This window comes from Phalacrocorax aristotelis, chromosome 11 (assembly GCF_949628215.1).
Source record: "Phalacrocorax aristotelis chromosome 11, bGulAri2.1, whole genome shotgun sequence".
Lineage (NCBI taxonomy): Eukaryota > Metazoa > Chordata > Aves > Suliformes > Phalacrocoracidae > Phalacrocorax > Phalacrocorax aristotelis.
The window spans coordinates 13094056-13118721 of record NC_134286.1 but is presented as its reverse complement, the minus strand read 5'-3'; positions in this window follow the sequence as shown (position 1 = coordinate 13118721).

The window sequence follows — 24666 nt, the reverse complement described above, 5'->3', positions numbered from 1 at the left end:
CTTCATTACCTTTATTAGGTGTGAGCTATTTGATGGAAAGGCACTTAAAGGGTATGACTAAATATGCCAAAAAATTTAACATTAATTTTTCTGACTTTATGTTTATACAAGCCAAAGTGCACTTAGTGTAAGGCAAAGCACTTTATAGAAGCAGAATGGAAACAAACGTAAGCAATTTCCATCATGGAATTAAATGAGAGTGCAGTCGATGTAGTAATGACACCTTCCCACAGCAAAAGCCCTGTAAAATTCCCTGTAAGGCTGATTTAAAAGTAAATGTTTAGTTGTTAGTAATAGCTGCTCATGTAAAAGTGAATAAGCAAAGACACATAGATCCTCAGGTCATGGTTCTTAGACCCTTTGCAGTTATTTCACAACTGCGAAGTTAATAGTTGTCAAAATTGCTCCTGGTGTTTTGACTATCCAATCCCATTTGTTAGCAAACAAAATGGAATTAACCTTTTAAATCAAGGATGAGTAAATAAAGATTTGGCACTTTTATACGTTGCCCACATATTAGAGGGCATTTGGAATTTCCTTTCACTAAATCTTTTCATGTGACTATTTTCTTCAGTGTCTTATGAGTTTGCTCATAGCTCCTTTAAGCTATAGTGCACAACACAATCCCCTGCTGCAGGAATGATGCCCAGCAAGTATTATTATGGACATCATAGATGTCTTTATTGCTTAGCTATCATATCATAAAAACAGTTAACACCCAAACAAGAAATCTTCAGATATGTTAGAATGCTTTTGCTAGAGCCATTACCTCAAAAACATCAGATGCACAGTAATGCACGTTTCAAAAGTCTAAAAAAGTCTTTACAGACCTTATTACAAACCAGCCAGTGTTAGGAATATCAGGGATGGCTCTGAAACCATACGGAGATCGGTTTTGTTAATGAAAGCCTCCCTAGATGTCACACACGTGCAAGAAAATTTTATATTGAGAGAACCATTCTTAGTGTCTCCTCATTGGGCTGTTGCAACCGCTAGCTTGTTCTTGCCAAATGTGGCATCTGATTTCCCCGTGTTTCGATATGGAAACAAGAAGCAGAATTTAATGATGGAACAGAACAACTGCAGGTGCAGCACGTTTCCTTTCAGACATTTTGTGCAATTTTGAGAAAGAATATTTCACTCCTCCACAGCTAGCCCCTTCTTTTCTTTAAGGAATCCTATAAAAAGATTAGAGTTGGGCGATAGTAGCGATATCTAACTGTCCATGGTATGGCTGCGAGGCCACACTGGAGGCCAGACGCAGAGATCACCTGACTGCTTACTTGGTGCAACGTGTCCCGGAGCAGTTCTCGGCCAGCTGCCATACCCCAAGGGAACACCTTGCATGTGGTAAGTGTCATCCTACATTTGTGGGCCTCCTTATCCGTGGTGTGGCCAGGCAGCATGCAGCATTGTGAATGCGGTTTAGCCACCTGCGGGGACCCCTCTTCTCTTGTTGCAATGGCATAAGATGTCATGCTGCAATGTCATAGCCTCAGTAACGTTCAGGAAACCAGAAGGTCTCAGCAGCACTGTCACATCGCTGTAGCCTCTAGAAAAAGCAGAACAGCTCCAACTTTGCATTTATGTTGACTGAGAAGCGGGTGCAGGATATGAGAAGCAGCCAGGTATGCTCACAGGCCCAGAGCTCTGTTAGTATTCATAAACACACATCTCTCCAAAGCAGAAAGAGCCACGTCCTTTAATCTTTTCTCCTCTAAAGAGTCTCAAGCAGAATCTCTTGAAACACATTTCTCTTGAACATTCTTTTACTGCATTTTTTATAAAACAAGTTATTGTTGACTTGCTAAACTAAATGGGAGCTTGGAGCATGACAGTTTGTTACGCTAATCCAGCTCCTCCACGTCCTCAGTCCTCTAGCTAAAAATATGCAAACTGTTTTGAAGTGGTGGGTATGCCTGTACAGCTGAAATTCTTTTCTGAAGCAATGAAAACAGTGCAGTCATTTTTGTCTTGCCTTTAAAATATCTGAAATATCATGTCTGACATGAAGGACAAGCAGGCAGCAAATTTTTAATTTTGAAAACCACTCACCTTGCCATCATAAACTGTTTGATCTAGAAGGGAACGCAATAAACCATGCTTTGTCAGAAGCACAAACGCTACCTGAGGATATATGTTTTTAAATACGCATTCATAAAAAAAAAGTTGACAACATCACACTTCTAATATAAATACTAAGGGATGCAACTTGGGATATCTTTTGGGTTTTGATGGAATTTTTGAACAAATCCTGCTCTTACACTCTCTTCGATATAGAACTAGAGTCCTCTCTGAAAAAAATTATTGCTTTTGGAAACCATTATTCTAAGCAGTCTGATGCAAAACAAGTAACTAAAGCATTTGAACATATGCCAAGTGGGGGAAATTATTTTTAAAGTACATTCTACAGGGAAGTAGCGTTCACAGAAATGTGTAGCACACGTTTGCAGTTTCAGTCTCCCTGAAATGGATTCTGGGGTGTAATGCACATAAACACTGTCTTGAAGATATATTTGGATGGCACAGCCCTGTAAAAATCGGATGATTTACTGATTAAGGATAATAAGCTGTCGAATAACTGCTTCTTAAAATATGGTTGCGTGTATATCTAGACACACAGACAGATCTATGTACATATACACAATTATCTTCAATGGTATAAGCAACATGGTAACCTGAGATAGCTACAATAATTAGGAGCAAAATGGAATGCGGGGGAAAACATTTGTGATGATCAAAACCAGCGAAAATTGTTACTTTCATATTGTATAAATTATTTGCAAAGCATCCATTCCATCTCTACTTGATATATTTTTTCTTAGTCTGCACTGGCTTTGTAATAACAATAACTGTCTTGATAAATTACCTAGAACATTATTCAATTTCAAGTAGCCACATTTGTTTTCATGTTTCCAGCAAAATTATGACAATAGAAATAGATTATTGTAATTGCTTCTTCAAGCAAGGCCTACAGGTGGTTTAGCTTTTTTCATGACTAATAACTCCCATTTTCCTCTTCATTCAGTCACTGAGATATTCCAACCGTTGGCAGAGGGAGGATGTGATGTGGACTTTATTGTGGCAAGAAAATATAGAAAAATTATTAAGCCTTAAAAATATCTTATCATTACATGTATACATTATGATTATGAAGATGATAATAGACAGAGATCACTAAAGCCATCGTAATTTCCGTCAAAAATATCTTTCATAAATAAGAAAGAACAAAAAACCACAATTGATTATAAGCACAGGTTTTTCTATTCCTTGTTTTAAAACAAGGTAGAGTGAAAATCTTATCACAAAGTACACTGACTATTTAAATGAGCTATACAAACATTAATGTAGAAACAACTACGCTCCATTACTTTATCTCCTTTTCATTTGTATTCACAACTATAATTGTTATTTTAAACTGGCCAATATTATTGTCACACCTGTGACCTCTAAATTTTTGGTGAACCCTGCAGACTATGTCTGCCTACGTTTTCTTCTTCCTACTTTGCTTCACAATGGACCTAGTTTAAGTTTCTGAACTAGTAACCTCAATCAGACAATCACATCTGAGTTATTGGCATAACTGTTAAAATCTACATCATCTCTGCTCAAGACTTCTTCGGGTTTTTCTCATAAAACAAACAAATTTAAATACTTTAAAGCCATATTAGCTACAAATACAACATGTCTGCATGCAAATGCTTATGTGAATTAAATCCATTCTGTAACTGAAAGATCGCTTGCAAAGGTTATTCCAATATTTTAACAAAGGCTGGTGAATTCTGGTGGGGTTTAGTCATGGAAGTGCCAAATCAGGAGGTAAAGAGATGATCAGAACAAATGATCAAGAGAGAAGTATGATGAAACAGGATACAAGTAGCTCTCTACAACTGGGTTCTAAATTATCTCCTAAAATGTTTACAGACTCAGGATTATTTGCTGTTCTAGGCAAATTCAGGAATTTCTATGCTGTTCAAAGTCACATGTTAAAGAACAGCAAACTGTGCTGCTGTGGGCAGAAATCCATTCTGCAGGTGCTCCCTTCCCATAGCAAAACCAAGTGTCACCAGATGACTTTCACATGTTCGTTTCTGTTCTGTACCTACAGGTCTAATTAATTTGTGTTTAACAAAGACACTAGAAGAAGAAGGTCATCCACCAGGACACAAAGTACAATTGCCATGATGTTGCATTTTTCATAAGGTATCCAAATTTGATGTGGTCAGAATTTTTAACAGCTACAGAACCAGATAAATTTAAATTATTACAACAAGAGCCCAACAACTTATTATACCAGAGATTTATAACGTAAGGATTATATGAGATTTCAAATGTACATATTTAATACAAAATATCACAAACAATAGTTAGAGGAAAAAGCTAAGGCATTTGATAAACCTCATGATGGACTATAAATAGGCAGAAGAAGTAAAGTTATTAATCAGACTCAGAAAAAATCAGGCTCAGTGTACCAAGAGTAGCAACATGAGCCAGCTTATGATGAATTACTGTTTCAGAAACTTTTATTAAAAGCAGCCAGGTTACTGCACAAAATTAGTAAGAATGAGTAATATGTTTTGCCTTCAAGTTTTGTAGGCTTCTTTCCCAACTTGTTCACATTCACCTTAAAGGAAATTTCTCTTAATGAACTATCAGGAGAGATTCTCCTCCAGGAAGAAGAAATCTTGCACAATTTGCCTGCCTCTTACTCTTATGGTTATGAGAAAATCTTACACGTACAAGACCCCGGTTTGGGTTAGAACTTCTACAGAAGCTTCTGTGCTTAACTGCACACATACACACCTCTCTGGTAACCTGAGAAGAAACAGGTAAGCCAGGAGTGTGGCCAAACTACATTTCCCTGTTGCTTTAATGGTCCCTCAAAGATGCTGACGGCCTTTAAGACTGGAATCCATTCCAGGGAAGCCTGGCCCAGGAAGAGAGGAATGCAAAGGTGTTTGAAGCTGCTCTCGTAGACATCAGGTTGTATCAAACGCCCTCAGCTAGAGCTGGGAATGAGACATTTAATATTTGACAACAAATTTTTTTTTTTTTTATGCAGCCTCCCTCCAACAGATAATTTCTTGCATTGGGGGATGATAACTGCAAGTTCCTCCTTTAATAAAAAGGGTCACAGGATTCTTGCACTCTCTGTCTTCCTAAGGGGTAGAAATTTAAAGCTCCAGCTCTCTGCACAGGTATTTGTTGAAGTCTGGTCTCAGCACAGCTGATTGACAGCGATGCTGCAGTGCAGGCAGCACGGCTGATACACTGGAGTGGCATTTTAAATCCTCTGCTGCAGCAGAGCTCCTCATATCTGCATCCTGCACTGTATATCTTCCCTCTTTCACCTTTTCTTCCTTACAGTAATAAGAATAAATGAATGCACTGTGAGAATGACTGAAGGCATTGAACATTACCATCCCTTTCTTGGACTCTGCAGTAAAAATTATTCATATACCAAACTGTTTCAGTTCTTATTCCTTTATTTCAAGCCTAGGGCTTGCAGCATTCTGGACTAGCTTGGTCTCCCTGATACTTCTAATGTAATATTTACAGCAACCTATACCAAACCAAAGGCTACATTTGCCCAGGGACCCTCACACTCCTTTCTCTGTTCTGTCCTGGCTGCTCCTAGCCAGATGGTCTCAGGGAGAAGCCACATGACATGCTGATAATATTTTCGTCACAGTTTTAAATTCACAAGTATTTGTTGTGTCAGTTTACTCAGTGTGGATATGATTTAGAATTTAAAAAATTAAGGTTCTATTTCATTTTAATAAGAAATGATGTGAGGTTTCATAAAAGGGCTTAAATAGGATAGAGGTCATGCAGATACCAATTCGGAAGTTTCGTATATACATAAAAAAGTTATAAAGCTTTTAAATGGAGTCTCCATCTCCTGGGATTTCTGATCTTCCTTTCATTTAAGGACTCTAGTCTTAATAGTCTTAAAGCACATCTTTCCAGCCTGTTTGTTATGATCACCATAGAATGTCTTGCTTCTGAGAAATTACAATTTGTTTAGCGATGTATGTGCTGAAGTCTGATAAAAAGTTAATAAAATGCTGCAGTACCTGAGACCAGGACCATAACCTCTGTAGGAGGGGATTTCCACCAGACAGGGTGTCCGATCTGAAGTAGTCACTGTGTCCTTTAATAGCATTAATGCCTACATACAATGGACTATCAGGGAACTGCAGATCGGAGAGTGGATTTCATCCTTCATACGTGTTTCAGTAAAACTAATTTACATCTAGAATGGTCTGGGTGTAATTTGTATTTCATTAAAGATACTTCTTTTAAATAGAAGGCAAAGCATTGTGTACACTGATTTTGTGATGCGTATCATTATACCAAGTATGCTGTTCAAATCATGACTATTATAATAGTACATGCTCTTTGTTACAAAGGATTCTTTCACATCAGTGACACTGATTACTGACCTTTAATTCATGGCTCTTTACACCTGCTAGATAAGTAACAGAAACCACAAATAATGCAAACAGCGTTATTTTTAACTTAGAATCCCTTGATGATTTGTTGGGTGAAATGTGTATACATTGCAGAGTTTACATGAAAAGGGTACTGTGTCTTTTCTCACTTGGTATTAAACCTGGAGTATAAGAGTACTGCCTAGTACTCCAGCAGAGTACTAAAACATTTAGAGATAACTGAGGTCAATGTGAATGCTGTACATGCACAGTGGTGCTATCTGAAGAGATATTCTCCTCTTTTTCCATTTCCCCAAGACTATCAGTTGGGTTACCAGCCTTCAGTCACTGCAAAATATGAAATTGTTACTTTTATTTTTAGTAAATCTCTTATCTGATGTATCTGTGACTGACACGTCGACTGCTTGTGAGATTTACTGTCAGTCCTCAAATAGAGAAAGCGATCTTCTGTAAATCTACCACAATAATCCACAGGCGTGTAGCACTTTCTTACTTCTGGATACCCCAGGAACATCCAATGAATGTATACATCACTGGCATAATAGGCTTGCACATATTTACAGCTTTTGGTCTTAATTATTACGTCATGTACCAAGTGATAAAGCCCCATAGATGCTCCAACTGGAAGAAGGCTCAGCAGCCCATCTGCTTTGCAACACAGGCCACTGACAGTGTTTCCCTGTGGTGTTCTAGCTTTTGCACCAGCCCCCATGGGAATCTGTTTTTCTCAGGGACCTGGCCCTGGAGCCCTACAAAGCCCCTTTCCACCCGCAAACATGTGCCCCGCCACAACTGACTCCCACCATCCAGCGCAACTGCCAGCTCCGCTTGCGCAGAGCCTCCTGTTAGACCAAGTCCAGTACCGGTACATGGGCTCTGACCTTAACCTCTGCAAAGATAAACAAGCTCAAAAACCACGCAGGACTCCATACAGAAAAAAAAAAAGGAAGGGTAATGCTAAATGGGGGCCACTGTGTGGGGAAGCTAGGGGGTTTTGGTCCCTGCTCTTTACAGAATTACTGTAGGTTATTGCATAAATTATTTAGCTTCAGCAACGAAGAGAGGTGATACTTATGTTGCCCTAAATGGAAGCAGGAGACTTCTATGACAGGTAAAGATGGAAAAATTCAAACCAGGTAACATTATTTAGCTTGCTCTGACTCAAAAAAATTTCTGCAGTATTTGAAGACCAAGGCCAACAGCATTTATTTTCAGAGACAGGGTAGAATTTACCACATTAATTGCCATGCAACATACTTCAGAAAGTATTTAAGAATCCTTGTGACAAAGATAGGCAATGTTGGGCCTACAGAACCACTAATGAAGATCACATTGTGTTTTTTAGGAAATCAGAGGAAGTTATTTATGTAGCCTCTTCAGGCCTCCTTGAAAATCTCAGTATCTATTTGCATCCTTGGCTTCTCAAATGCCTTTGAAAAACTAGTCTCATGCCTAAATCTCCAAGCCATTGAGCACATAGATGGTCCTTACACACAGATGCTAAAATCATGGATTTGTATGCACTTGTGCAAAACACTGGATGAGTTATGTGCCACAGGTGGGCGCAGATGTATGAAATACTCATTTTGTAGCTGGTATATGCCAGACTGATGCATGCACCTTCTGCTGTTACAACTTACCACAAGGACACTCTATTACAAATAAAAGTTAATAAAGTTTATATATTCAGTCTGAATCTGTTGTCCACATATTTTGTCTCTGGACACAAGTGACTCACTGTAAAACTGAGTGCACTGGCTGCTTGTTGCCATAACCCTGCAGCAGCATATTCTTTTTATAATGCAGTGCAGAAAACAAACACATGCACAGTAGAACTCCAGCTGGGAAGAATAATGAAGCATTTAGCAAACCAGACAAAGACCACACGGCCTCATCTCCCTCAGCACAGCAGAACCTATTAATGGATACAATAACTAATAAGCTAATGACAGACCTTTAACCATCCAACAAGTTTTTATGACAGATACAGTTTTTTTTTTTCCTTTCAGGGGTCAAACCTGTCAAACATCTAAAAACTTTAAACACTTTTGGTACATGCCTAATTCACTGCAACCCTCAAGCAGTTAAAGTTGTGCACAGCCCTAAGTTCCAGTGTGGAACCAAGTGCCTGTACGGCTCCTTGGAGAAGTATGAGCACTGCCTAACTTCAGGCACTTACTGAAGCTGACTAAAAGATGACACTGGAATTCCTATATGGTCAGCAGGGAGGGAGACAAGCTAATTGGGAAAAAAAAACCTCCCATAAAAGTTTAATTTCTGTTATAGCAGCACAGCAGTTAAACAGTTCCGCCCACCGCGGTGCTTGAGTCATGACAAAGATAGGAGAAAAAAGACTAAATTAACTGTGGGCAGATCTTGCCAGGATTTTCTGCAGGACTTCGCCCTGGAATCCCTTCTCCTTCCCCACTCTTGTCCTTTACATGGGCACACTGCTATTTGTGGGCCAGAGGATGAGTTTCAGCAAAAGAACTTTTTTTTTTTGGTGGGAAACTCTGCTAGCACTTTAATTTTCAGTACTTTTTGAAGGGGACCCACTCACTGCAAATGCAAAGCCAAACCACCTTCATGGACTAATAGCAGCTCTTCTCAACGCTGTGACGGGACTTTCTCTAAGAAAAAGCAGGTTCGGTCACTAGCCCTCTAATTAGTTTTTCTCCCAGATCTATTCTCTGACCACTGTAGAATGATGGCAAGAAAGCAAGTCACATGCGTTTCAGGTCCTGGTATTGAAGGAATGAAATAGTCCTTCATTGTGACGGGAAGTAGAAACACATGCTGTGTAAAAAGTCATCTGCTCCTGAGAAGCGACTTGCTGGTTGGGGATGGCAAGCCTCACACCGAGAGAAGCTGTGATCTCTCATTGGAATGCGAGAGACAGAAAGGGACTAAGGAAGAAAAAGGTCTATTTAAGCGCAAAGGCAATCTGCACCGGAACAAAAGGCAAATGAACTCACCTTGAGTAACTGCAAGCCACAAAACCGGAACGCAGTTTCTAACAGAGATGAAGCCTGGAAGTGTCTTCCCACATGAGAGTGGAGAAAAAATTAACTGGGTTTAAATTTTTGAACCGGCTTAAATAAAATAGGTATCTGTGATACAGGAGCTTTGGGTTTGGCTTCCATTCCCACTATGACTCCCCTGAGCAGAAGAACTACACAAACAAATGAACAGTTATTTTAAAAGAAAGAGCTGGAAATAGGGTGCAGACCATAAGGCAGAATGCACAGACGCTTGCAAGAAGAGACAGGCTTCTTGTCCTCGCTCTGCCACTGCCGTCTCCAAAACACTCGGGAATTTGGTTTCCATCTTTGAAGAAAACTTACACTGTGGAGGGTCCAATTCACCGTGTGCTTGTGCAATGTTATTAATGTGCTTTGAGAGCCTTATTCATTGAGAGCAGGATTCGCCGAGAATCCAAAGCACATAGCCTTATTAGGCTACTTCTAAATTCTAGTAGACAATGCTAGGTGATGATGAACACATCAAAAATTACTTCATTTTCCACTGTGAGAAAACACCTAGCAGCTCAAGCTTTTTTGTAGATTTCATTAAATTATTATCTATTAGTAACCTATGAATCCCCCAAAGTACGTGCCAAATCGCTGCGCAAACATAGGATAAAATAAAAATTATGGTGAATGTGTGAAGCGTCCAACGGCTAACGTCTGTTACAGCACTTGAGAAAAAAGATTACTACTTTTTTGTGTGCACTGATGTTTTTAACTCACATTTCAAGTGGAATCAGTGGTGTGCAAGAATTTTTTTAACTACCTTTCCTCCCACCTGAAAAATTTTGATTGGAAGCCAAACTTCTCATACTGTTTGACTCAAAAAGCATTCAAGCAAAAATTTGCCACTGTCAAAATGATTAAGTTACATAACTTCTAAAAAAGTGAAACAAATTTGTGATGCCATTTCTTTTTAATGTGCAGCAAAATTGTTGTCTTTTTTAAAAAGTTAAAATGGAAACAACATCCTCTTGATTTTTTTTTCAGCCAGGATTTACGGAACAAAGATTGTTCATGGAAATGCTCAAGGCTGAGTTTTCTATCGCAGTCCATGAGTGAGATACAGAAAGTATTTTCCAAATTTTGCCTCTAAAGAGATCAAGTTATCACTGCAATTTATTATTGGTCTTTACATTTAAAGACCTCGAATCTTCCAGTAGCTTAACATAGTGTTTACAAAGTGTGGGTTTAGGTTTCCTTCCCAGTAATTCAAAAAAATAATCATTTTTATCTGACCACCTTCCCTTTCATTCCCAATTTCCTTCACTCACCTTGCAGAGGAGCCTGGCTTCCTTGGCTTTCTGGCAGTTACGCAGTGGTGGTGATCTAGGTTGGTTTTTTCCAAGCTTTTTCCACACACCAGCACATTTTCTGGCCATGGGGTACTCTCGCACTGTAACTCTTCAGGCACCCCACTCCCCTCCCAGCTTGGTCTCCCTCTGGCCTGGCCAACTTTCTCCAGTGAGAACATTTTTTGCCTCAAGCTTTTTAAGTGCCGTAGACTCTTTCCTTGCCCACACCAGTAACCCAAATATTCTCCTGGAAGTACCCTACTTGCAAAGACAAGGAACATTTCCTACTGCGCATGCTTTTCTTCTCACACTCTGGCGGGTCGACCCTGGCTGGATGCCAGGTGCCCACCAAAGCCGCTCTACCATTCCCTCTCCTCAGCCGCACAGGGGAGAGGAAGTATAACGAAAGGCTCGTGGGTCCAGATAAGGACAGGGAGATCACCCAGCAGTTATCATCACGGGCAAAACAGACTGACCTTGGGAAAAAAAAATTTAATTTAATTTATCACCAATCACATCAGAGAAGGATAATGAGAAAACAAAAAGTAAATATTAAAACACCTTCCCTCACCCGGCCCCTCTTCCAAGGCTTAACTTCACTCCCGATTTCCTCTGCCTCCTCCGCACAGCGGTGCGGGGGGATGGGGCTGTGGTCAGTTCATCACACGTTCCCTCTGCCGATCCCTCCTCCTCACACTCTGCCCCGCTGTCGCGGACGGGCTCAGCCTTGGCCAGCAGCGGGTGTGCCTTGGAGCCGGCTGGCACGGGCTCTGTCAGACACAGGGGAAGCTTCTGGCAGCTTCTCGCAGAAGCCACCCCTGTAGCCCCCCCTGCTACCAAAACCGGGCCACACAAACCCAATGCACACACATTAAGTTTCAGTGCTGTGATGTTTTAAATTATTACAATTACGACTACGTTGCTGTAGGAATTGCAATAATTACTACAGCGATTGTCCAGGTCTGCAGGAATTGAGTCTGACTGCTGGTGTACGAAGCTGCAACACCTGCCTGCATCAGCATATATTGTTTTTCAACAGGGAGCTCTCAGAGAAGAGTCTGTAAACAACGTTTATGAAATACAGATGCTCTTGGTTGCAGATGCATTGAAGGAAGCTTAATCGTGGTTTGGATGGGTTAAGTGGTTGCGAACTTCCAAGGTGATTTATCACCAGTGAAAAACAACACATTTTGTAAAACTTATATCCTATTAGAGAAGTATTAAATGAAAAGCAGAGCTGGATAAATTGCCTTCTTTACAGTTCTGAGTGTTTTTTTCTTTCTTTCTTTGTCATTATCAGCAGTACGAACTTGGGCAATGAAATAGCTTTTTTCTGATGATGAATTTCACGTTTGTTTTGAAAAGTAGCATGGGTGGGTAAATAAATTCTTGAAAAAACAGGATTTGAATTTATGGCTATGCATAGATTAAAAAAAATTAAAGCAGAAGATTATGCTTTTAAGTCGGGATGAATGCATACATTTGTATTGCCTTCTGCACAATTGACTGAACTTGACTTTCAATATGTCACAGATAAATATCGTTCAAGTGGCTTCATTAAAATGATGATAACCACAGTGTGTCGTTTGCTTATATCTTTTTTCTTTTTTTTTTCCCTTTTTGGCGTGCATTCTTTGCAACAATGTTGCTGCCAAGAGAGCTAAACAAAAACGATTCCTACCAAATTCGTGATTCGAATGTGGGTGTTCATAGCCTTCATATGTTAAGTTTTCAAATTAGCTTTTGTTTGGTAATTTAAAGATATGTTTATGGATATGAAATCTGAGCAGGCCATTATGAAAATATACTACCACCTGCTGCAGTTGTCAGTATAGAGGGGATACGATACTATCTACTGTTTACTACTTCTTTTTCCCAAGTAATTATTCACATTTTTGTAGCAGAATCAGAAAAGGGGAGAACGTGAAACTAGAAAAGGTTCAAATTAAGTTAAGGATAATTAAGAAATCCAGCTACACAACCTCCAATTACTACCAATCCAAATGGACTTTATATTGCTAAATCAAACATATGTCTGGGTAAAAAATATCTCAGTGCTTAAACTAGCGAAGTGTTGTGGCAATATTGTTAAGGCACTTACTAAGGAACATAGACTTAGGTCTTGTTCAGTCGTAGCAAGTGTAATCCAAGGAAAAAGGCAACTTCCCAAAGGAGTGCTGAAGCAAGAAAGCACAGAGGCCGCTGCAGTTGTAGGTGCATCGTTGATTACAGAACCATACCGCTGTCATCCCGTTTGCACAACACATGGGCTGGACACAGGCTGGTTTTGGCCTGACTTTGAGATTAGCAGAGTCTAATTAATGATGAGAATTAAACCCAAGGAACTAGAATTTTTATCCCTTATCCTCACGTTTCTGACAATCATTAAAGGCTGACAGTAGAGATACCATCCTACTACCTCAGAACAACCTTACAAAAACACAGCATTATAGTACCTATATTTCTGTCAAGAAAAGAACAGGCAAAGTTTGCATGCTTTTAGAGTAACCAGATGAGTTAGTATTGTCATTTTATGTGTTTGCTTGACAGTGGGAAAGGAACGAATTGTGCTTTCATATATATACGTAAACTATCTACAAGAACATGCACTTCTGACCTAGTGCTTATCTCTGTACTGATTTTGCCACAATACCTAATTTGGCTGAGGTTTTTCTCTCTTGTTAGCAAAACATTACAGTGGATACCTGACCTATGTGCATACCTGTTCATTCATGTACCAATGCAGCTCTTGAAAGGTGGATTATTCTACTTAATGGAAGAAACATACTTAAATACATTTCCAAAATAGCATGTATAGGAAGGAAGCTTTCTTCTGGCTTCCCTACAAAGCCAAAAAGGACAATCACTAATCCATTTAGATTAAAAACTTTAGGCACAGGAATAGATATGTAAAACTTGCAGCACTTCAAATGGATGTAATTCCTTAGAATATTGGTAATATTCAACACTGAAGTTTTTTGCTAATGTAGTTTTACTTGACATCTTTAAATTCCAATGATCTTTAATCTCCAATGATCTTTAATTCATGTGATTTGGCTGAAGATCAGAAATAAAATCTTAAGAATTTATTTAAGAAAAACTTGGCACATATTCTCTGTACATCATTTTTTCAAATAGTGCAGTTAAGATTTTCAGGCTTTCCTTCTACTTACTTGGAACATTGTTCCCCTGAATAATCCCACTTCTGTCTGTCTTTACTTACAATTTTTACTATAATATTTCATCCAGCTATTTCTAAGTTAATCATAAATTCTTAATTGGGATAATCTGGTCAAAAATACCACCTTTCCCCACCTATCTCTTCATAGGAAACAGAATGCCATGCTCAGTGAACCCGTCAGCAGCAGAGTCCTGTGGTGCAGGCTTCATTTGGTGGTTCTTACTGAAAGTTAAATAACTACTGATGCATATGAGACTGAGTTTTAAAGCTGTCCTTCCACATTGCTATTATTTCAATACAGCATACTTCACACTTTCCAGTTGCCTTACTCAGTGGGCATATAGCTGTGGCAGTAGTACAGTGGGCTGGCCTTTTGGATTTGGCATGGCTTTTGGTTCAAGAGGTCTCAATGCCTGAAGTTCTAGAAAGAGAATTATCCATGTATAAAACCATAAGAAAATATAATTTAAAATGCCTTGCATAAACAATAGGGGGTTTTTAACCTATATTTGGGACCAAATTTCCTCCTGTCCTGTATTTACTTATTTAACGTGAATGCAAGATGGGCACTATGGGCTTTTTGGCAATATGCATTCCTGTTTCATCCACTCACCACATATCCATCACAAGAAAAACGAATGAAAAAGAACCCAACTCAATGAAGAAATTCAGCCTGGATCAAAATTCTTTCTCCTGAGCCTGTGTCAAGACTGTGAATTTACATATTTGTCTACATATTCTATTCTAAGGCACCATACTGAGATGTTACAGACAGTTTATGATTTCAGGGAAGGATTAAGATGGTCAGGGAAATTCACAAGCTGCTTTGGTACTGTCAAAAGAAAAAATGGCAATGCTATATGCTGAAGGGCTTTCCTGATTCATGTGACAGAGTACCCATGAATGTCAAACAATGCTTTACTGAGTCCCTTCTCGAGTTTGCAAAGCAAAACCTCCCAATTTGCAAGCTTTGGGAAACACAGTACAGCTAAATCAACTAAATGCTTCTTTTATCCTGCACAGCCAATTCCCTTCATTCTGCTGCAAAGCACTTGCAAACGGCACGCCGTCCTTCTCACAGTTGCCTAGCACTTACTACCACATCCTCCATCTGATCAGAAACAGAGACCTTATGGATCTTTTACTTCTTTTAAACATTAATCTTGTGGTTAATAATGCACTTTTCCTTTTAGTTGTCCTCATAAAATAATGAAGAAAGAATGACCCAACATCTCAATTTTTTAACAGTATTACATGAACAGATTTCCATTTATTTCCAAGAAAGGAGAATATTTTGCAGTAAACTCTCATGAAATTTTATCCAGTTTCTGTTATCTGTCACCAAAAAAGGCAAAAACAGAAAGATTATTTTACTTTCAATATGGGAGTGGAAGGCCTTCCCCACAGAAATATTATTTTTTTGTGAAATATTTACACATTGGTCTCACCATGTGTCTGATGATCTGCAGCACATAAGATGTAAGTTTTATGCCATCTGAACTTAGAGTGAGCTTATGAATTTCTTAAAGACTCTAAATTAAGGAGATTTTATCAAATCATTGGATGACTTATTCCAGTGAGTACTAATAATTGTTATCACTTAAATAAATTGTTTGCTGGTTGTGGGTTTTTTTCCAATTTTAATTTCTCTAAGTGTCACTTGATGCCAGCTGTTCTTTTTTTGTATCTCTGATTTCTATGGGAAAGTTTCATTGACGATTGAGTTGGGGTTTTTGTCAGTTTTGTTGTCTTCACTCTCCATATTTGGATCAGAAAATGTCCCTATATTAAATGTCTCCAGCAACTGGACTCTTCTTTCAATGAAGATTTTTTAGTGAGCTATTTTTTATGCTTTTTTCCCCTCTGAATTTCTGAATTATTTTACAAAACATATAAAAGCTAACCTACGCTTTGTGAACTTTTCAAGGAATCTTCTACCACTCACACTTTAACAGAATATTTACAGTCATAAAAATGGATCATATTTCCCCTTAATAAATTCAAGAAAATAAACTATTCTTTCCCAAGACAAAGCTCTCTCTTCCAAAAGGTTCCAGAATAGACTGGCACTTAAACATATGCCATTTTTAGATAGGAACATGAAAATTTTCACCTAAGCTTAACTGCAGGAGAGGCAGGAGGGCTGCACATCAGGTGCAAGACAGTCATATAATTCCTTGCTTATAACACACTAAGTGGGTGAACTCTGTACCTGAAAAAGGAGGCTAGTTTTGTTGTTGTTTTCTGAGTCATGACTGCACTCCATACGTGCCCCGCAGCAGGTGCTTGAAGAGGCTGCACAGCAAGAGGTCCTGGAATCTTGTTTTATGATGGTTAGCACACAATGGTGAGGATTTTTATTTAGTTTAATGCTTTACCTAGTTTTAAGTTCCTGAACGATCATTAGCATCTCTCTTCACACAAACAGTTCCCCTGTAGGCAGATCAGCTTTATTCCACCTCTACTTCTGACTCAGACTGACAATTCTGAGCCAATTCACAGAGAAAACTATCAGAGGGATAATAAATTGACAACTACGTGATTCTTCCACTTCCAACCATATCAACCTTAAAGAAGGGTCTTGGATCTTCAAAATGATACGCACCTTTAGTTGCTAAAAAGCTTCAGTTTCCTACAATTCTATAAATATATCAGACCACGATGATATAATTACAAAAATGTTTGTTACTTTGACAGGTTACATGCATACATACATAGAGACGGGAGTTGAAACCTGGCTCTCCGACAATAGGGAAAATTCTGCATTTTTATAGGGCCATAGGAACGCTACTATGAGAAGACTTTCCAACTAACTGTGTTTGTGGACATTTAATTACTCAGCAATTTGATACCTTTAAAGAAAAGGTCCTACCGTTCTATTTTAGGTCAGACATTAACAATGGCAGACTAGCCAATATATACTCTACCTTCAAATATTTTCACTGAGGTGTAGAACTATCGAAGTATGCTTTCAAAAGATCAACAGGAAGTATAGTGAATTGAATGTCATACATATTTATAAAATCTTTGAGAAATTTGAGGTATTTTTAATGTATAAACTGGTTCTACATTCCAATATTGATTTAAATGGAAACAATAATTTATAAGTACTTATATCATCTAGTCAATGATCCTCTCATTTTTAATTTTTCACAAGAAGCGCCACCACTGTAAAAATAGTTAAACTTGTAATACATCATCATAGTGAATGATTTCTTTGATATTTTTACTCAAGCATACATTTTAATTCAAGCTCTGCTCGGTTAGTAGCATATGGATTTTTGACAGTTTTTTAATTCGTAACAATTTTCCAAAATATATCTGAGCATTTCTTTCCTGCCGGCCTGTGTTACAATTCAGTCGCTCCATCTGATGAAGACCAGAGCTTACACACAGATATGAACGCATTAAAAATTATTAAGTCAAGTCAAAAATTCATTAATCACTTGGTCTTACAGTTCTCTGCAGCTGACAGCTTATACCGTGCATGCAATAGTAAAAGCACACTATGATTTTGTGGCTGCCACGCTCAGTTCCCATCTCCAGCATAACAATGAATCCCATTGTTAGTTCCCAAAGATGCTGTCTTTTTTTCCCCTTACAAATGCACTTTCTTTACATGTAATGGATCTAGAATCTCTTTTTAAAAGAATGGAAGTATTTCCCCAACATTAGCAAATGAAGACAGATCCTGGAGTCATCCAAACCCATTAACTCCCAGATCCAACTCAACTGTTAAACTCTATTAAAATACAGCTTTACTCCTCTTTGTTCCATTCACTTATTATTTACACTTTTATTTCTTCATGATTCTCAACCCATTCCTTTTGCCAGGCATCCTTTTATTTTGCTTTGAGAGAGAAATTTGCTTGCCTCATAATGAAAACTTTCAACCCCTCCCGACTCGCACCCACCACTCTGTTTTCTTCCTTTCCGTGACTGTTGGATTACACAGATGGATTGTTCTCCTGCCGCCTTCTTATTTGGCTAGTTCCAAGTTTATCCCATCACAGAAACTTTTCTTTCTAAATAATAATAATAACAACAACAACCTCCAGCCACAGAGTTCCACAGTCTCTTTCACTATCTTTAGTCTCTGACACTGTTTTGTACATCATCTTTTCCTCCCTGGCCCTGTAACCCAGCTTCCCTAGTAATAAGTATTAACAGGATGTCTCACTTGTAAATGTACAGCTTCTAAAGACAAATAGACAGTTACATTCCTTGTCAAGGACACTAATGATCCATATTTTCTCCAAGTCCTTTTGTTCCATTATTCATTGTTCCTATAAAAGCTTCTCCATGGGCTTTCCCTCTCCTGGAATTAACATTTCAGCAGTGCTGGCTTTAGTAGTTTTTCAAATACTGCAAATTATTTTTTATGGTAATCAACTTGTATTGCTGTTTTGTTTGCACCATTTTTCTCCTAAATGTGCATTCAAGGTTAATGTCTTGTGATTTAAGTTTATTATGCCTTTAAAGACATGAAATTATGTTTGTATGTACATGTTACTGTTCTGAGGACCTTTCAAAAGAGCACAGCCTGGAGTACTTCTGGTTTGATAGGAGATACATTGAGATATAAAATACACCATCAGGCAGAAGCACTTCAGTTGTGTTGTTTACTGTCTTCCAATGTGTTTTTGCTTAGAAACAAAAATTAGTAAGAGTAGTGTCATACCATGCCAGCAACCCAGGCCCACCCAGCCGCTCGCTCACTCCCCACTGGCGGGAGTGGGGAGGGGATCAGAAAGGTAAAAGTGAGAAAGCCTGTGGGTTGAGATATGAACAGTTTGATAATTAAATCAATAACACCACCACCACAATGAAAAGGAGAATAAGGAGAGAGGTGAAACCCGGGGTGGGGGAAGTGGGAACGAACACCCGACACAAACCACACATGATGCAGCCGCTCACTGCCCACCAACCCAACGCCACCAGTCCCCGAGCCGCAAACTGGTTAATATCCTGGTCATGGCGTCACATGGCATGGAATGAGCATCCCATTGGCCAGTCGGGGTCAGCTGTCCCGGCTGTGGCCCCGCCCCCCGGCCTCCTGCCCAGTGGCAGAGCGCGGGGAGCTGGAGAGGCCCCGGCTGCTGCAGGCGCCGCTGCTTAACGGCAACTAAAGCACCGACGTGCCATCGGCACCTCACCAGCTACAGTGAAGAGAATTAGCTCAATCCCAGCCAGAACCAGCACATATGCTCATAGAAGAAAATACTCATCTTGTAGTGTCCAGAAAAGGTCCTCAGATGAAGCTGCTTTTCTTTGCGAGGTGAAATTCTGGGCTGACAGATTCCTACTGTTCCGGGTACCCCCTTTAGTGCAATTACAGTATTTGCTATTGTAAACAGTTTTGCAAACAAATAATATAGCATGATGTCCTGAAAGAACAAGGATTAGGGAAGCCCTGAAAAACTTGCTGCAAACCTGTTGCAAAATTTCAGTACGCTACAAAATAATCCTGTGCATTCAGATAAACATTTGGTGAAAAGGCAAACGGATCACCCACAGGAATATGAAAGACTGACAGCACAAACAGTTGAATGCCACAGGCCTGGATTCTCGGGCCAGTAAAGTAGGCTACACATTAGTGATTAGTGCACAGGAATGCACATCAAAGTACTTTTCTGTGACCATTTCATAATCTGAGAATAGAGGAATCCTCTATTTTTTTTCATTTGCATTCCTTTTTTAGTTAATTCAAGTCTTGTGGAAAAACAAAGAAAAAACATATACAGCACAGGACTGACAAAACAATGTAAGGTAATTTTCAGTACAACTACTTCATGGAATGAATGATGTTAAAAAGTTGTGTTAATGATACATGAAATATCCCCCGTTTAATACAAAATAGAGACAATGAAGATCTAGAAAAGCACAGTTCATTTATAGATGTAAAGCACTGTAATCACAACAGTGTCAGTTAGTGAGAAATAAGAGTGATCCTTTGATGTAAGCATGTTAGTTTAAATTACTTCAGTATGTCCCAAAATCAGCTTTAAGAGACCTCAGGAAAATACAGAGGCGGGTGGGTAAAACAAACTGTAGCTGTGAGGTGCTACTTAGTATTTTGATATATTTACACCTGGGTAGCTGTTGGCAGCCTATTTTATTTTGCAGACTTTCTGAGTCCATCTTTGTAGGAGTGGGTCCTAATGACTCAAGCCATTAGCAACAAATCTCAGGGAGCAAGAACAAGACTGCAGCAGCATTTCTACTCATTGCTCAAACCCTTCTGGGTGTTGTACTCCAAAGGAACAGAGACAGACAAGGTCAAACCTGAACATAGAGCCCTTTGTGAAATGTTATTTGTACACAGTACATTCCTCATTAATCTATTTCAAATGCCTACCACATCCACGTACTAATGCAATGCCTCGTGCGTTCTTCAACCATTTCCTCCTTTCCGTGTGCTACAATGCTCAAAAAGTAGCAGAAGTGAGAAAAATGTCAGATGCATACATAAATTGTTGGCCACCACAGAAAATCAAAATGCCTTTTCTTGACAGACTAACAATATTTTTAATTAATACATCAGAACCCTTTACTTCTATTTCATTAACTAATCAGTCCCTCCAGTAATGACTTGTAGAACAGCACAAGGTCTTCCTTCCTCCTCCTGTTTTTCGTTTGCTTCCACAGAGAATATTTTTGCAGCATAAATCTTAGACTTTCCTTGAGATCTTATTGGCTTGTTTACATTTTTTACAAACCTATCCTGAATTCTCCGAAGTTTAAAGAATCACTTTGATAGAGGAGTATAAATTTATTCCATTTCCATGAGTACCCTAAAAGCTGCCACAGGAAGGGATGAGGAGAAGATTACAGCAGCAACTCTAAACCACGATTCCACCCACAGACACTCTGAAGGGAAAAGTTTCTCCTGGGTAACATGACCTGCCAAACACAAAGATGTGAACTGCAAGCAACATTTCCCCTCTTACCAGAAAAGTTATGTTCAATTGCTAGCTTCTCTATTTAAATTCTTTGCATGTTTTCCCCAACAGTTCTCTACTATTCCACATCTCTTTCAAATTTGCATCTATAGAGCTAAATGGAAAAAAAAAAACCCAATCCAAAACAAAAACCACCAACCACCTGAATCTAGACTTGCTCTGTGTTTTCTGTTACTAATTACCAGGTTTCACAGCCCAGTATCTTTCAGGACATCTGGGCCAGTATATTGCAGGGCACCCACATTTTTAAAACATTTGCTTTTTTGCTTTTTTATTTATTATTAGGAAGGGAAAGTTATATAGTTATGTATCATATTATATATTAGGAGAGGGAAGTTGCCAGGCTTCTAATTCTACCACAGAAAGCTGATAGGCTTCCATTTGAAACGGTAGTAACCCTAGTGGATCTGGATACCAGACTTCTTTTGAACCCATGAGATTAGAGCTCTTACCTGACTTGATTTTCCCCACATACTCTCTTGCTTCTTTCCAGCGCTACAGTTACCAGGCCTTCATGCCCCTTCCCCACAAGGAGACTGCAGCTGGTCCAGGAAGGTCAGGCAGAAAGTCATGCTGGTTTGTGCTGTGCCACTGCTGGCAGCTACCAGGCTCTGACCTTACAGACAAGGTCCCTGGACATCCCCCAGCATTCATCTCCACAAATCTCTCTGATCTCCAGGATCCTTCCCCACTTCCAGAATCTTTCCTCCAGTCAAGATCTTCACCTTCTTCTTTCCCAGCCTCCAAGGATGTCTTAACTAGTCTATATGCAGAAGCATAACAAGTGATCAGCTTCCTAACTGGCAGTTCTGTGTCACATCTCTTTATTACCTGAAGGTTTTAGCACGTGGCATTTCTGTTCAGTCCAGGCATTACCCAAACCTACACCCTGCTTGCACCTACTGCAGCTAGCAGGCATCTCCTTGAGATTTCAAAAGTTCCATTTCAGACACTCACCCACACAACATAATTATCTGCTGCCTGTTAGTGTTCACAGTTTAAGCTATTTTCACCTACGACAGTCCTGAGGATCCTACCTTGGCTCCTTCTCTTCAGACTTTTAGCAGAATGAACTCTATTTATTCAAAAAGTGCATTTCAAGTTCCTTGGATTTGTGAAAACTTTGCTTCTAGGTCACGAAGTTCTGACAACGTTTCCATAATTTATCCACTTCCACCACTGATACTTTTATGTTCCCATTTCAGAGCTTACTCTGGCACTGGCAATTAAGAAGATTCTTTCTCTCCAAGTCTTCATGGTTAACTATTTAATCACTGTTTAGAAAGAATAAAGCAAAGTAACAACATTTATGTCTGAATTATCTCCACCAGTTGTTTCACTGCTTATTTCTCAAAGGATAGGGATTGTCCAACCTTGCTTATAAACCATACTCTTGCCTAAAAAATCCCAGTGTAAACTTCCAGCTTACCCTGACTACATGCACTGAAGTTATTAGCTGTCAATTTCTATTAAATTTCTATTTATTGTATTAAACCTGTTTAGATCCAAACCCTGTACCACCAGCCCAGCAATTGGAGCAGGAGGTTAGTCTATTCTTTCTCTACATAAGCCTAGGAAGAGCATCCACACCTGCAGCCCTTCCTAGCAAGCACCTGGGCCCATTCCCACCACTCTCTGTTCCTGCCAGCACCTGGCAATGGCTGCTCAGCTTAACTTTTCATAGAGCAAATGAGAAGTCCTTTTCTTCTGGAAACTACTGAAAAATTCTGAGCATTTAGCAGTGTCTTTTTCATCTCATTTTCAAGAGCTACTCTCCTAAGTCAGGGAACAATGTCTGGATTTTTTTCACCCATTCCCAGTATTGATTTAACTGAGCTTCCTCCTTGGAGTACTCAGGATCATGCAACATCAAGCTTTCTCCACTTCAAAATAAAATACCTGTAATAAAAGAAAGGTCCTTCCTGATATTCTGGAACAGGGAGGAGACTGAATCTGCAAGTCATTCCTCTTTTAAGGTCAGCTCAAACTTTTCCATTAATTTCTCACGACCTCCTTCAAGCTTGCCTTTATCCCTCTACTTTGTTAACAGATTCAAGACACGTGCTGCAAAAAATCATAGTCCAGATTTTAACCATTTCTACAACTAATCCTGAATGAATTCTCATGGGCTTCCCTTCTTCCTCTTTGCTGGTTTCAATCACATTTGGGTTTTTTTTTCACTTTCTCTGTTTTCTTTCTCTTCTTTCACCACTTTTCATCTGAGCTGCTTTTCATTCTCCTTCATTTACATTTCACAGAATCACAGAACGGTGGGGGTTGGAAGGGACCTCTGGAGATCATCTTGTCCAATCCCCCTGCTTGAGCAGGCACACCCAGAGCAGGGGGCACAGGAACACGTCCAGGCGGGGTTTGAATATTTCCAGAGGAGTGTCATGGTCTTAGCAGGGATAGAGTTAATTTTCTTCACTGCAGCTGGCCTAGTGCTGTGCTTTGAGCTTAGTATGAGAATAGTATTGGTAACACGCCGATGTTCTAGTTGTTGCTGGGTAGTGCTTGTACTAGTCAAGGACTTTTCCAGCCTCTCATGCTCTGCCAGGGGCACAAGAAGCCGGGAGGGGAGGAGGCACAGCTAAGAAAGCAGATTCAAACTGACCAAAGCGATATTCCATATCACATGACATCATGCCCAGTATATTAACTGGGGGAGAGTTGGCCAGGGGAAGCAGCAATTACGGCTCAGGGACCGGCAGCATCGGTCGGCGGGTGGTGGGCGGTTGCATCACTTGTTGTTTGGTTTTTTTATTTTCCCTCCTCCCAGGGTTTCACCTCTCTCATTATTTTCCTTTTCATTATATTATTATTATTACTATTTTATTTTAATTATTAAACCGTTCTTAACTCAACTCAAAATTTTTCTTACTTTGGCCCTTGCAATTCTCTCCCCCATCCCTCAGGGGTGGGGGGAGCGAGCAAGCGGCTGCGTGGTGTTTAGTTGCTGACTGGGGCTAAACCATGACTCCACACCCTCTCTGGGCAGCCTGTGCCACTGCTCTGTCACCCTCTCAGTAAAGAAATTTTTCCTCATATTCAGGTGGAACTTCCTCTATTCCAATTTGTGCACATTGCCCCCTGTCCTGTCATAGGGCACCACTACAAAAAGTCCACTCATCTAACCCACACTTCCTAAGCTTACCTATGAGAATGTTACGGGAGACAGTGTCAAAAGCCTTACTGAAGTTGAGGTAAACAACATCCCCTGCTGTCCCTTCATCAGCCCAGCCAGTCACACCATGACAGAAGGCTATCAGGTTGGTCAAGCATGATCTTCCCTTGGTGAATCCATGCTGACCACTTCTGATATCCTTCTTTTCCTCTACGTGCCTGGAGATGACCTCCAGAATGAACTGCTCCATCACCTTTCCAGGGATGGAGGTGAGGCTGACTGGCCTATAGTTTCTTGGGTCCTCCTTCTTGCCCCTCAGTCTCATTCAGATCTCAAAAAACTCTTTCCTTCATACAGAGTTTTCACAGATGTCACTTTTATCTAGCTGGGAAAGTGGTGAAGTAAGTGAGTTTCCACTTATTTTCTCTGTACAGTGAGGAATTTTTTTCAGCAAACAAAACAAACTTCTGCTATAAATCAGTAAAGCTAAGTGAATATTGTGGAAAAGTTTTATAGTTATAATGCAAACACCATACATATTAAACATTTGTCAGAATAAAAGTTAAACTGAGAGGAAATTTACTTGCGTAGCTTTTAATCTAGCAGCTCACTATGGGTAAGAG